A 10892-nucleotide genomic window follows, 5' to 3' on the forward strand; every position below is an offset into this window, starting at 1 on the left:
AGTTTGGATGGGCTTAGAGACAGAGATACTTGTTGTCTAGGGCATCCATCACATCTCCCATCAGACTGTGTGGACCTTCTTGTCAGTTGGTATGGCTACCGCATCCTGGGCATGGTGCAAGTGGCATGATTTCTTGGAGCCATGGACAGGGTCACTGCAGGGCTGTAACGATGAGCTGCCGTAGGTGGTGGTGTTCTCTTGTGCTCTACAGAATGTGTTGGTGCTCAGTCGAGTTAGAGAGCTCTCTTACTTTCTTGTAGCATCAGAATAGTCCTCTTTATTGTTTTTAACATACATCTTATATGCCATTCACTTACAAGCAAGACATTCCTGTTCCTTTAACAGTTCTTGTAATCACTTAATTGGTTCTAACTTCTCCCAGACAACAGTGATAAAGGATGAAAGCTTTATTGAAAGTAACAGAATTAACAGTGCATATCAAAAGATCCTGCTGTCCACATTTGGATGCAAACAGACAATGCTTGCCCTTTGTCTCATGCTCTGGTCTTCCAGGTCTTCACAGCGATAAGGTGTACCAAACAGTCTGATAAGCTCTTTGCTGACTTGTTCATGGTTACATCTTCCCCTACGATGTTAAACTGGCAGGTGGGGGGCTGCTGCACTCTGCATGGGTGCTCCAGACCCTCTTGAGTCCCCTTGGGCACGTCTTCCACCAGGGCCACCACCTGTGTCTTTTGGGGCCTGCCTCAGTACAATCTTCCTTGGTCCAGTCCTCAGATGGTGCAGTCACATATGTGCAGGTGGACTCTGTCTCCGAAGACTCTGATGGATGCCGGGTACGAGAACGAGGGAGGCGGAACCACAGACACTCCAGCTTTTTGGCGCGGATGTGCAGCTCCAGTTTCTCACGCTCCTCCTCGGACAGGAACAAAGCCTCCCGGCTATGGAAGTAGGTGGGAATCGGGCGGGATCCTGGTGCCCTGGCCGCACGCCTGATCCGGTCACGATCGTGGGGGTACTTCTTCTTGAGTGTGCAGTCTGGGGCACCCTGTGTTTGCTGTAAACGTTGCAGCAGTTCTATGGACTTCCTCACTCTCACAGGGAAGAATCGAAGCTTTATCTCCAGGCATTTTCTGGCTATGTGCATGGAGATCTTCCTGGATCGTGCCTGACTGAGACACAGTTTTGAGATGACGGTAGCCACTGCACTGTGTCTCTGGCATCTGATACATTTAGTGTCAGCTACACACAGGCCTGTGATGTCCGTTTGAGTGTAGCTGTCCTTTAGCAGCGCTACTTTGGCTGTGCCAGGCTGGCAGCCAGGCAGCCCTGACAGCCTCTGGTCCGCCTTACGGCAGGGGCGCAATAGTTCACGCCAAGGGCTGCTCTGCTTGGTGGCTGCCTGTCTCTCAGCACCTGCAAAACAGGGGGAGGCCCTGAGCCATGCTGGGCCGGGGGCTCTGGGGATGCTCTGGGCCAGGCATGTCCAATCCACGGCCTGCAGGCCTTAGGTAGCCCGCCACATCTGTTACCGCAGACTGGCTCCTGCCCCTCATCACCCGCAGCTCTGCCCCGCCACAAGGCCCGGCCCAGCCCTGAGCATGCACCCACCACGGCCCAGGCAGGATCGGATGCCCATGCCCTGGGCTCATCTGGCCAGGATGCACTGTACCAGGTTCTGAGCCATGGCTCAGTTGCTCCCTGAGGCTGGGCCCGGCCTGCCTGGGGATGGATACTCCTGGGCAAGCCTGGGGCTCAGGCTGACCCTCAGAGGACTCACCTGGCTCTGGTGCCACTGCTCTCTGCCACCATCTCCTCCACCGCAAGCGTCGTCTGCCAGCCTGTGGGCACGCGGACATGGCACAGTTACACTCCTGAGGGGTCCCACAGACCCTGCCCTGACTCACCCAGCACAAGTCCCCTAGCCACTAGTCTGCCCCTCTCTCAAATCTCTCCTACCTGTATGTTTTGGTTCACGGTGAACAAGAAGATTCCGGCCACCAAAAACATGAGGCCGTAAAGAAGGACAAGGGTAACAAGGATAAAGAGAGAGCTGCCAACAACCATTGCTAAACGCCGGTCGTGACCGCAACAGCAGAGGTGAGACCACCGCTCTGAACTCAGAACTGAGTCCAACTGTGTTGACATCACAGAGCTGCCTACCCACCCCGGAACTGTGACACATTGTGAGATGGAGCCTGGGTGGGGCACTCTGCCTCCTGCTGTCCACCCACCACTGTTATGAGGGCTCCTCTGAGATGGCAGCAGTTGAGGTCCATCTGCCACTGATTTGTCTTCCCAGTAGCCTAATCTCTTCCATTTCATCTCCACGTTTCCCAAGGATTTCTCCTGCATATCTTATGTTGCCCTGCATGCAACTTCCCAACTGCCACCCCATCACTACCAAGGCCAACAAACCATATCCCCAAGAGACACATCTACACATTTCTTGAACACCCCAGGGATGGTGACTCCAGCACCTCCCTGTGTGGCCCAGCCTGTTCCAGTGCCATTCTTGATCTTCGCCATTCTTTCAAAGAATACATTTTCCCGCATCCAACCTGGACCTCCTTTGGTGCAGTTTAGGGCTGTTCCTTCTCATCGTGTTGCTGCTACCTGGGAGAAGAGGCCAACCCTCACCTTGCTACAACCTCCCTTCTGGTCGTAGTGGGGAGTGGGGGGAGGGGGTGTTTCTGTCTCCATCAGGAAGGGAATAGAAGATAAAGAGGTGTCCCTAAAGAGCAGTCATGAGCAAGTCGACAGCCTAAGGGTGACAGTCAGAGACCAAGGCATCAAAGGGAGTCTTGTGGTGAGTGTCTACTGTAGGTCACCAGATCAGCCAGAGCCTGTCGATGAGGCCTTCTACCTCCAGCTACAGGAGGTGTTGCAGTCGCAAGTGCATGTCCTGCTTGGGGACCTGCAACAGGTTGTAAATTGCCTGTGCCTGTACTTGTGTCCTTGCGCCCTAACGCAGGGCGCTCTTCCACAAGTTTCCCAAACCCGTCTGACAAGCATCTGTTGTGTACAAGTTATTTCGGCACCTCTCACATCAAATTTTTGTCCTGCAATCCCACCTCAAATGACCCTCCTTCTCCACATTGAAACAAACCCTCTTCGCTGCCTTTCCTTTTGCCTCTCCTAATGGTTTCAAGGCTGCAGCCAGAGCGGCAGTAAGTGATTCCATAGAGGCCATAACTGAGGTCTCTACTACCTTAGCCACCAAAGCAGAGCTGGTATCACTGCTCGTCTGTTTTACCTTTTCTAACAGTTCTGCCACTGATGCTGTACACAGCATTTGCAACAAAATTGCCCACGTTTTTGTATTTGCCTGCTCTATCGCTAGTGCTCTCAGCATCATTTCCTTAGTTTCTGCAGTAGGTGGGTTCTGACCTCAGCGTTTCTGTTAACTGGTCAGTGAAGTTCCCAAACAGTAAGAGGAGGACAAAGGAGAATATTCACTCTTTGCTGGATGAAGCTGGGAATGTGACCACTGAGGATAAGGAAAAGGCAGAGGTTCTGAAAGCCTTCTTTACATCTGTCTTTAAAAGCCAGACCATTTATCCTCAGGGTACCCTGCAATCTGACCTGGTTGTCTCAGTTGGGGAGCAGACTAACTCTCCTCCCCCGTGGCCTCCCATGATTCTGGAAGAAATGGTCAGAGAATTACTACTTCAACTGAACTGCCACAAGTCTATGAGGCCAGATGATATCCACCCAAGAGTGCTCAGGGAACTGGTGGAAGTGATAGCTGAGCCACTTTCCATCATCTATCAGCGCTCCTTGTTGACTGGTGAGGTACCAGAAGACTGGAGGCTTGCCAGTGTGACTCCCATTTACAGGAAAGGTTGTAAGGATGATCCAGGGAACTGGAACAGGCCTGTTAGCCTGACCTCAGTGCCAGGGAAGGTTATAGAGCAGATTGTCTTAAGGGAGATCATGCGGCACATGCGGGATGACCAGGGGATCAGGCCTTACCAGGATGGGTTCATGAAGGGCAGGTCCTGTTTGACTAACTTGATCTCCTTCTATGATCTAGTAACCCATCTGGTGGATGAGGGGAAGGCTGTTGATGTGGTCTAGCTAGACTTCAGCAAAGCCTTTGACAACTGTCTCCCACAGTACTCTCCTGCAGAAGCTGGCAGCTCGTGGCTTGGGAAGGTACACTTGGCTGGGTAAGGAGCTGGCTGGAGGGCCTGGCTCAGAGAGTGGTGGTGAATGTAGTTAAATCCAGCTGGCAACTGGTCACGAGTGGTGTTCCCCAAGCGTCAGTGCTGGGGCCTGGCCTCTTCAATATCTTTACTGATGACCTAGATGAGGGCATTGAGCGCACCCTCAGTATGTCTACAAATGACACCAAGTTGGCTGGAAGTGTCAGTCTGACTGAGGGTAGTGAGGCCCTACCGTATGATGTGGACAGGCTGGATAGCTGGGCTGAAGCCAACGGGATGAGATTCAACAAGACCATATGCTGAGTCTTGCACTTTGCCCATGACAACCCCAGGCAATACTGCAGGCTGGGGGCAGAGTGGCTGGAAGACTATATAGAGGAAATGGACCTGGGGGTATTGGTTGATGCTCAGCTGAACATGAGCCCAAAGTGTTGCCCATGTGGCCAAGAGGGCCAAAGGCATCCTGACCTGCATTAGAAAGAGTGTGGCCAGCAGGAGCAGGGAGGTAATCATCCCCCTGTTCTCAGCCCTGGTGAGGCCACACCACAAGTACTGTGTTCAGTTTTGGGCCCCTCACTGCAAGAAAGACATTGAGGCCCTGGAACATGTCCAGAGTAGGGCAATGAAGCTGGTGACGGGTCTGGAGAACAAGTCTTATGAGGAGCAGCTGAGGGAGCTGGGATTACTTAGTCTGGAGGAGGCTTAGGGGAGACTTGTTGCACTCCATAACTTCCTGAAGGGAGGTTGTGATGAGGAGGGGTTTGGCCTCTTCTCCCAGACAACAGACAGAACCCAAGGAAATGGCCACAAGTTGTGCCAGAGGAGGTTGAAATTAGACATAAGGAAAAACTTTTTCTCTCAGAGAGTGGTCAGGCACTAGAATGGCTGCCCAGGGCGTTGGTGGAATCGCCATCCCTGGCATTGTTTAAGAGGTGTCTGGATGACGAACGATGAGGTACCGTTTAGAGGCCCGTGGTAGCAATGGTAATTTGGTTAGACTAGATGATCTTGCAGGTCCCTTCCAACCTTGTGCTTCCATGACTCTATGATTCAAATTTGTCTCAGCATTGCTCAGCCTCTAAGACAGCAGCCTCCTGTTTGGGCCCTCAGAGCAGCTCCCAGGAACAATGTGGGTGAGTAGTGCTGGCAGGTGAAGAGTCCACAGCTCCCATCTTTGTGTCAAAGCAGAGTGACCAGCTGTATCTGCACATACTGGAGAGTTGGAAACTGGTCCGTAAGAGAACAGAAGTTACTGTCCGATAAATGGGAGTGACTGGAGGCTGCTTCCAAAATGTGAGAACTGCGTTCTTCATATGTGCATTGTTTAGCCAGTGCAAGGGAGAATTTGGGCAACAGAAGCCATTCTGCAGCCTTGCCTGCTGCTTCACGCTACCTTTCTCATCCCTATCCCCACAGACCAGACAGGGCTGACTCCTGGATCCCAAGCCAAGGTGAGCCAAAGGACTTACCCTGAGCTACCTCAAGCCTGCCTGCCTGTAGAAGGAGCTGATGGCCAGTTCCTGGTGCCGTGGGAGCCTGAAGTCCCCTTGCATCAGCTATGAGGTGGTGCAGGACTCGCTGCTGTGGCTCCAGATGTGTCACAAAGCCCCAGGCTGCTCCCAAGGCATAGCCATTATGAAGAAGCAGCTCCAGCCAATTGGCACTGGCTTATCCTAATCTCTGTGTCCTCCTATGGGACAGCGTATCTTCCCTGATACTCCTGAGCCCATCTCCCCCCCTCGATCCCCAGGGAGGCTCCCATAGACAAAGCTCTTCAGCATAAGTAAATAAACTTATTTATTTTGAAAAATAAAGAATTTTTTTTAAAGAGAAGGGGCAATGCTGTGTCACGGTTTGAACTAAAAATCCACCTGCGTCCGTGACAGGGGGCCGTAGACCCCGGAGGGGCCCTAGGCCGAAAGGAAAAAGTTAATTAGGAAAAGAAAACAGCGGCAACGATCTAAGGAGGCACACTTATTTACTAAATACTATATCGAAATACAGGATAACACAATATAATACAATATAATTGAAAATTGAGCTAACGAATCAAGCAAAATAGGAGAGAGAATGAGTCCCGTAACCGAGAGGCCTACTGTGAATCTAGGCGAACGGCTGAAGGCTCCCACACACTCCCCTGAACGCCAGAACTCGAAAGACGTCAGTCTGTTCTGCGACAGAGTTAATATAGAGTCCAGGTCCCGTGACCTATCGTGTTGTTCCCTGGGAGATGTAGTCTTCTTCTGTAAGTTGCAGATTCAGTAAAATTATTCATGCTTTATATGATGTTATGATGTGGAATACTGATAGCAAAAAATACAAAATTATTAAACCATGACATTCCACCCCTTATTCTACATCATTACATTATGTTTATACATACATACACACTCATATGTATAATTGTGAATAATCAGCAACCTTATTTTTCTCAACAATTTATATTTATTCCATACAAATCCCTAAGTTGAGAACAAAACTCTATAACCTAACCTACTATTTATTAATTTTGAGAAAATGGCAAAACTGCCAGAAAAAGGAAAACATGTCAGCGGTAGAGGGGAAAGGCAGCGCTAGTAGGGCGTCCCCCACATCAAGGTGCACTCATCCTTTCCCAGCCACCACAGCAGATTTCCTTTTGACTTATACTTCTTTCCATGTGTGCTCTACACATGCATGGCCAGTGCAGGATATAGAGTCCAGATGGAAAACTTGCTTACAGAATGCCTAATTAAGGTATATAGAGAAAAAGTGTTTCCTTAACATTAATCCACTCTATCTTAAGTCCTATACCTAATTGAACTATTTTGTACCTAATTGAAATATTTTCTGAGACTCTACCTATATATTTACAGGAAAATCATTGGCTGCACTCCCCCAACATCAAATTCCCTTGTGGTACACATTGAACATTCCCATTTTTGTCCATCACCCACCATGTGCACCCAGGTCCCTGGGCAAAGACAGTACCCCGGAGAGGTTTGCCCTTTCCAGACGCTGGAAGGACCCAAACCGTCTTTCCCAACACACTCTTTATGTGTACTACAGGAACCTTATCTCCCTCCACGGTACGTAGGGAGCTGGATTGGTTAGGACCATTGCGATTACTAGATCCTCGAGTGTTGACCAACCAGGTGGCTTCTGCTAAATGGTTCTCCCAATTTTTATACGTTCCGCCACCCATTGCTTTCAACATAGTTTTCAACAACCCATTGAATTGTTCAATCTTACCAGAAGCTGGTGCATGATAGGGAATATGGTAAATCCACTCAATGCCATGATTTTTGGCCCAAGTGATTACAAGGGAATTTTTAAAATGGGTCCCATTATCTGATTCAATTCTTTCTGGAGTGCCATGCCGCCACAGGATTTGCTTTTCCAACCCTAATATGGTGTTTCGGGCGGTAGCATGGGGTACTGCGTATGTTTCGAGCCACCCAGTGGTTGCCTCCACCATGGTGAGTACATAACGCTTACCATTGCGAGATCGTGGCAAGGTGATATAATCAACCTGCCATGCCTCTCCATATTTATACTTTTGCCATCGCCCTTCCCCCCAAAGAGGTTTCATCCTCTTGGCTTGTTTAATTATGGCGCATGTTTCACAATCATGAATAACCTGAGCAATAGCGTCCATAGTTAAGTCCACCCCTCGGTCTCTGGCCCACTTATATGTTGCATCCCTTCCTTGATGACCTGAAGTCTCATGGGCCCACCGAGCTAGGAATAATTCACCCTTGTTCTGCCAGTCCAAGTCTATTTGAGCCACCTCAATTTTGGCAGCTCGATCAACCTGATGGTTATTTTTATGTTCTTCAGTAGCCTTACTTTTAGGCACATGAGCATCTACATGGCGCACCTTTACAACAATGTTCCTTATTCGGGCAGCAATGTCTTTCCACAGTTCAGCAGCCCAAACAGGTTTACCCTTTCGTTGCCAATTATCATCTTCCCACTGTTGCAACCACCCCCATAAGGCATTTGCCACCATCCATGAATCAGTATAAAGATGAAGCATTGGCCACCTCTCCCGTTCAGCCACATCTAAAGCCAGCTGAACAGCCTTTACCTCTGCAAATTGACTTGATTCTCCTTTACCTTCAGTGGCCTCTGCAACTTGTCGTGTGGGGCTCCATACAGCAGCTTTCCATCTGCGATGCTTCCCTACAATACGACATGATCCGTCTGTGAATAGGGCAAATTTCTTTTCGTTTTCTGGTAGCTCATTGTATGGTGGTGCCTCTTTAGCACGTGATACCTCTTCTGTAGGTGGTGTTTCAATTTTTTTACTCTCAGGCCAGTCCATGATCACTTCTAGAATTCCAGGACGGCTGAGTTTTCCCATTCGAGCTCGTTGAGTAATTAATGAAATCCACTTACTCCAAGTGGCATCAGTAGCATGATGGGTGGAGGGAACCTGTCCTTTAAACATCCAGTTTATTACTGGCAAGCGAGGTGCTAGAAGAAGCTGAACCTCTGTCCCAACTACTTCAGAAGCAGCCCGAACCCCCTCATACACGGCTAAGATCTCCTTCTCAGTCGGAGTGTAGCGCTCCTCAGACCCTTTATATGCTCGACTCCAAAATCCTAGGGGTCGGCCTCGGGTCTCTCCTGAGGCTCTTTGCCACAAACTCCAGGTGGGACCTTTCTCTCCAGCAGCAGTGTAGAGGATGTTCTTCACATCCTGTCCCGTCCGTACTGGCCCCAAGGCCACGGCACGGGCTATTTCTTGTTTTATCTGCTCAAAAGCCTGCTGCTGCTCAGGACCCCATGAGAAATTATTCTTCTTCCGTGTTACCTGATAGAGGGGGCTCACTATGTGGCTGTAGTTTGGGACATGCATTCTCCAAAAGCCCACTACTCCCAGAAAAGATTGGGTCTCTGTTTTATTTGTGGGCGGAGACATAGCAGTGATTTTGTCAATCACATCTGCTGGGATGTGACGACGTCCATCTGGCCATTTTATGCCTAAGAACTGGATTTCCTGGGCAGGCCCCTTCACCTTGCTGCGCTTAATGGCAAAACCAGCTTTCAAAAGAATTTGGATTATCTGTTTCCCTTTCTTGAAAACCTCTGCTGCTGTATGGCCCCACACCACAATGTCATCAATATACTGCAAGTGCTCAGGAGCATTACCCTGTTCCAAAACAGCTTGGATCGATCCATGGCAAATTGTTGGGCTGTGCTTCCACCCCTGGGGTAAACGGTTCCAGGTATACTGAATACCTCTCCAGGTAAAAGCAAACTGTGGCCTACATTTTGCAGCCAATGGGATGGAAAAGAAGGCATTAGCAATATCAATGGTGGCATACCACCTAGCTTCTTTTGACTCCAATTCATACTGGAGTTCTAGCATGTCTGGTACAGCAGCACTTAATGGAGGTGTGACTTCATTCAGGCCACGGTAATCTACCGTCAGCCTCCATTCCCCACTGGTTTTACGCACTGGCCATATGGGGCTGTTAAAAGGCGAGTGCGTTTTGCTAATCACTCCCTGATTTTCTAATTGGCGAATTAGCTTTTGAATGGGGAGCAATGAGTCCCTATTGGTGCGGTACTGCCGTCTGTGAACCACTTTGGTGGCAATTGGTACCTCTTGGTCTTTTACCTGGAGCAACCCCACAGCAGAAGGATCATCTGACAGACCAGGTAAAGTTGACAGCTGCTTAACACCATTTGTGTTTACAGCAGCTATCCCAAAGGCCCATCGATACCCCTTGGGATCCTTGAAATATCCCATCCTAAGGTAATCGATTCCCAGTATACATGGAGCCTCTGGACCAGTCACAATAGGGTGCCTTCGCCAGTTTTTACCAGTGAGGCCTGCATTCTCCACCAAAATCTGTCACGGTTTGAACTAAAAATCCACCTGCGTCCGTGACAGGGGGCCGTAGGCCCCGGAGGGGCCCTAGGCCGAAAGGAAAAAGTTAATTAGGAAAAGAAAACAGCGGCAACGATCTAAGGAGGCACACTTATTTACTAAATACTATATCGAAATACAGGATAACACAATATAATACAATATAATTGAAAATTGAGCTAACGAATCAAGCAAAATAGGAGAGAGAATGAGTCCCGTAACCGAGAGGCCTACTGTGAATCTAGGCGAACGGCTGAAGGCTCCCACACACTCCCCTGAACGCCAGAACTCGAAAGACGTCAGTCTGTTCTGCGACAGAGTTAATATAGAGTCCAGGTCCCGTGACCTATCGTGTTGTTCCCTGGGAGATGTAGTCTTCTTCTGTAAGTTGCAGATTCAGTAAAATTATTCATGCTTTATATGATGTTATGATGTGGAATACTGATAGCAAAAAATACAAAATTACTAAACCATGACATGCTGAGAGTGGCCCTTCCTCTCCTTACAGGCAGTTTGGATGGGCTTAGAGACAGAGATACTTGTTGTCTAGGGCATCCATCACATCTCCCATCAGACTGTGTGGACCTTCTTGTCAGTTGGTATGGCTACCGCATCCTGGGCATGGTGCAAGTGGCATGATTTCTTGGAGCCATGGACAGGGTCACTGCAGGGCTGTAACGATGAGCTGCCGTAGGTGGTGGTGTTCTCTTGTGCTCTACAGAATGTGTTGGTGCTCAGTCGAGTTAGAGAGCTCTCTTACTTTCTTGTAGCATCAGAATAGTCCTCTTTATTGTTTTTAACATACATCTTATATGCCATTCACTTACAAGCAAGACATTCCTGTTCCTTTAACAGTTCTTGTAATCACTTAATTGGTTCTAACTTCTCCCAGACAACAGTGA

The 10892-nt window shown here is 49.1% G+C and overlaps 1 long non-coding RNA gene across 1 annotated transcript; it reads right to left on the minus strand.

The window, feature by feature from the left end:
- Positions 1-392: 392 nt before the first annotated feature.
- On the minus strand, positions 393-2129 carry LOC146753960 (uncharacterized). The gene is made up of 2 exons (XR_014939388.1): positions 1921-2129; positions 393-1802 (listed from the first exon to the last, which is right to left on the minus strand). It is a non-coding gene; the product is annotated as an uncharacterized LOC146753960 (long non-coding RNA).
- Positions 2130-10892: the final 8763 nt, after the last annotated feature.

The sequence above is a fragment of the Coturnix japonica genome, chromosome Z (genome assembly GCF_054131305.1).
Source record: "Coturnix japonica strain WE chromosome Z, WE-NBRP24, whole genome shotgun sequence".
In the NCBI taxonomy this organism is placed as follows: domain Eukaryota; kingdom Metazoa; phylum Chordata; class Aves; order Galliformes; family Phasianidae; genus Coturnix; species Coturnix japonica.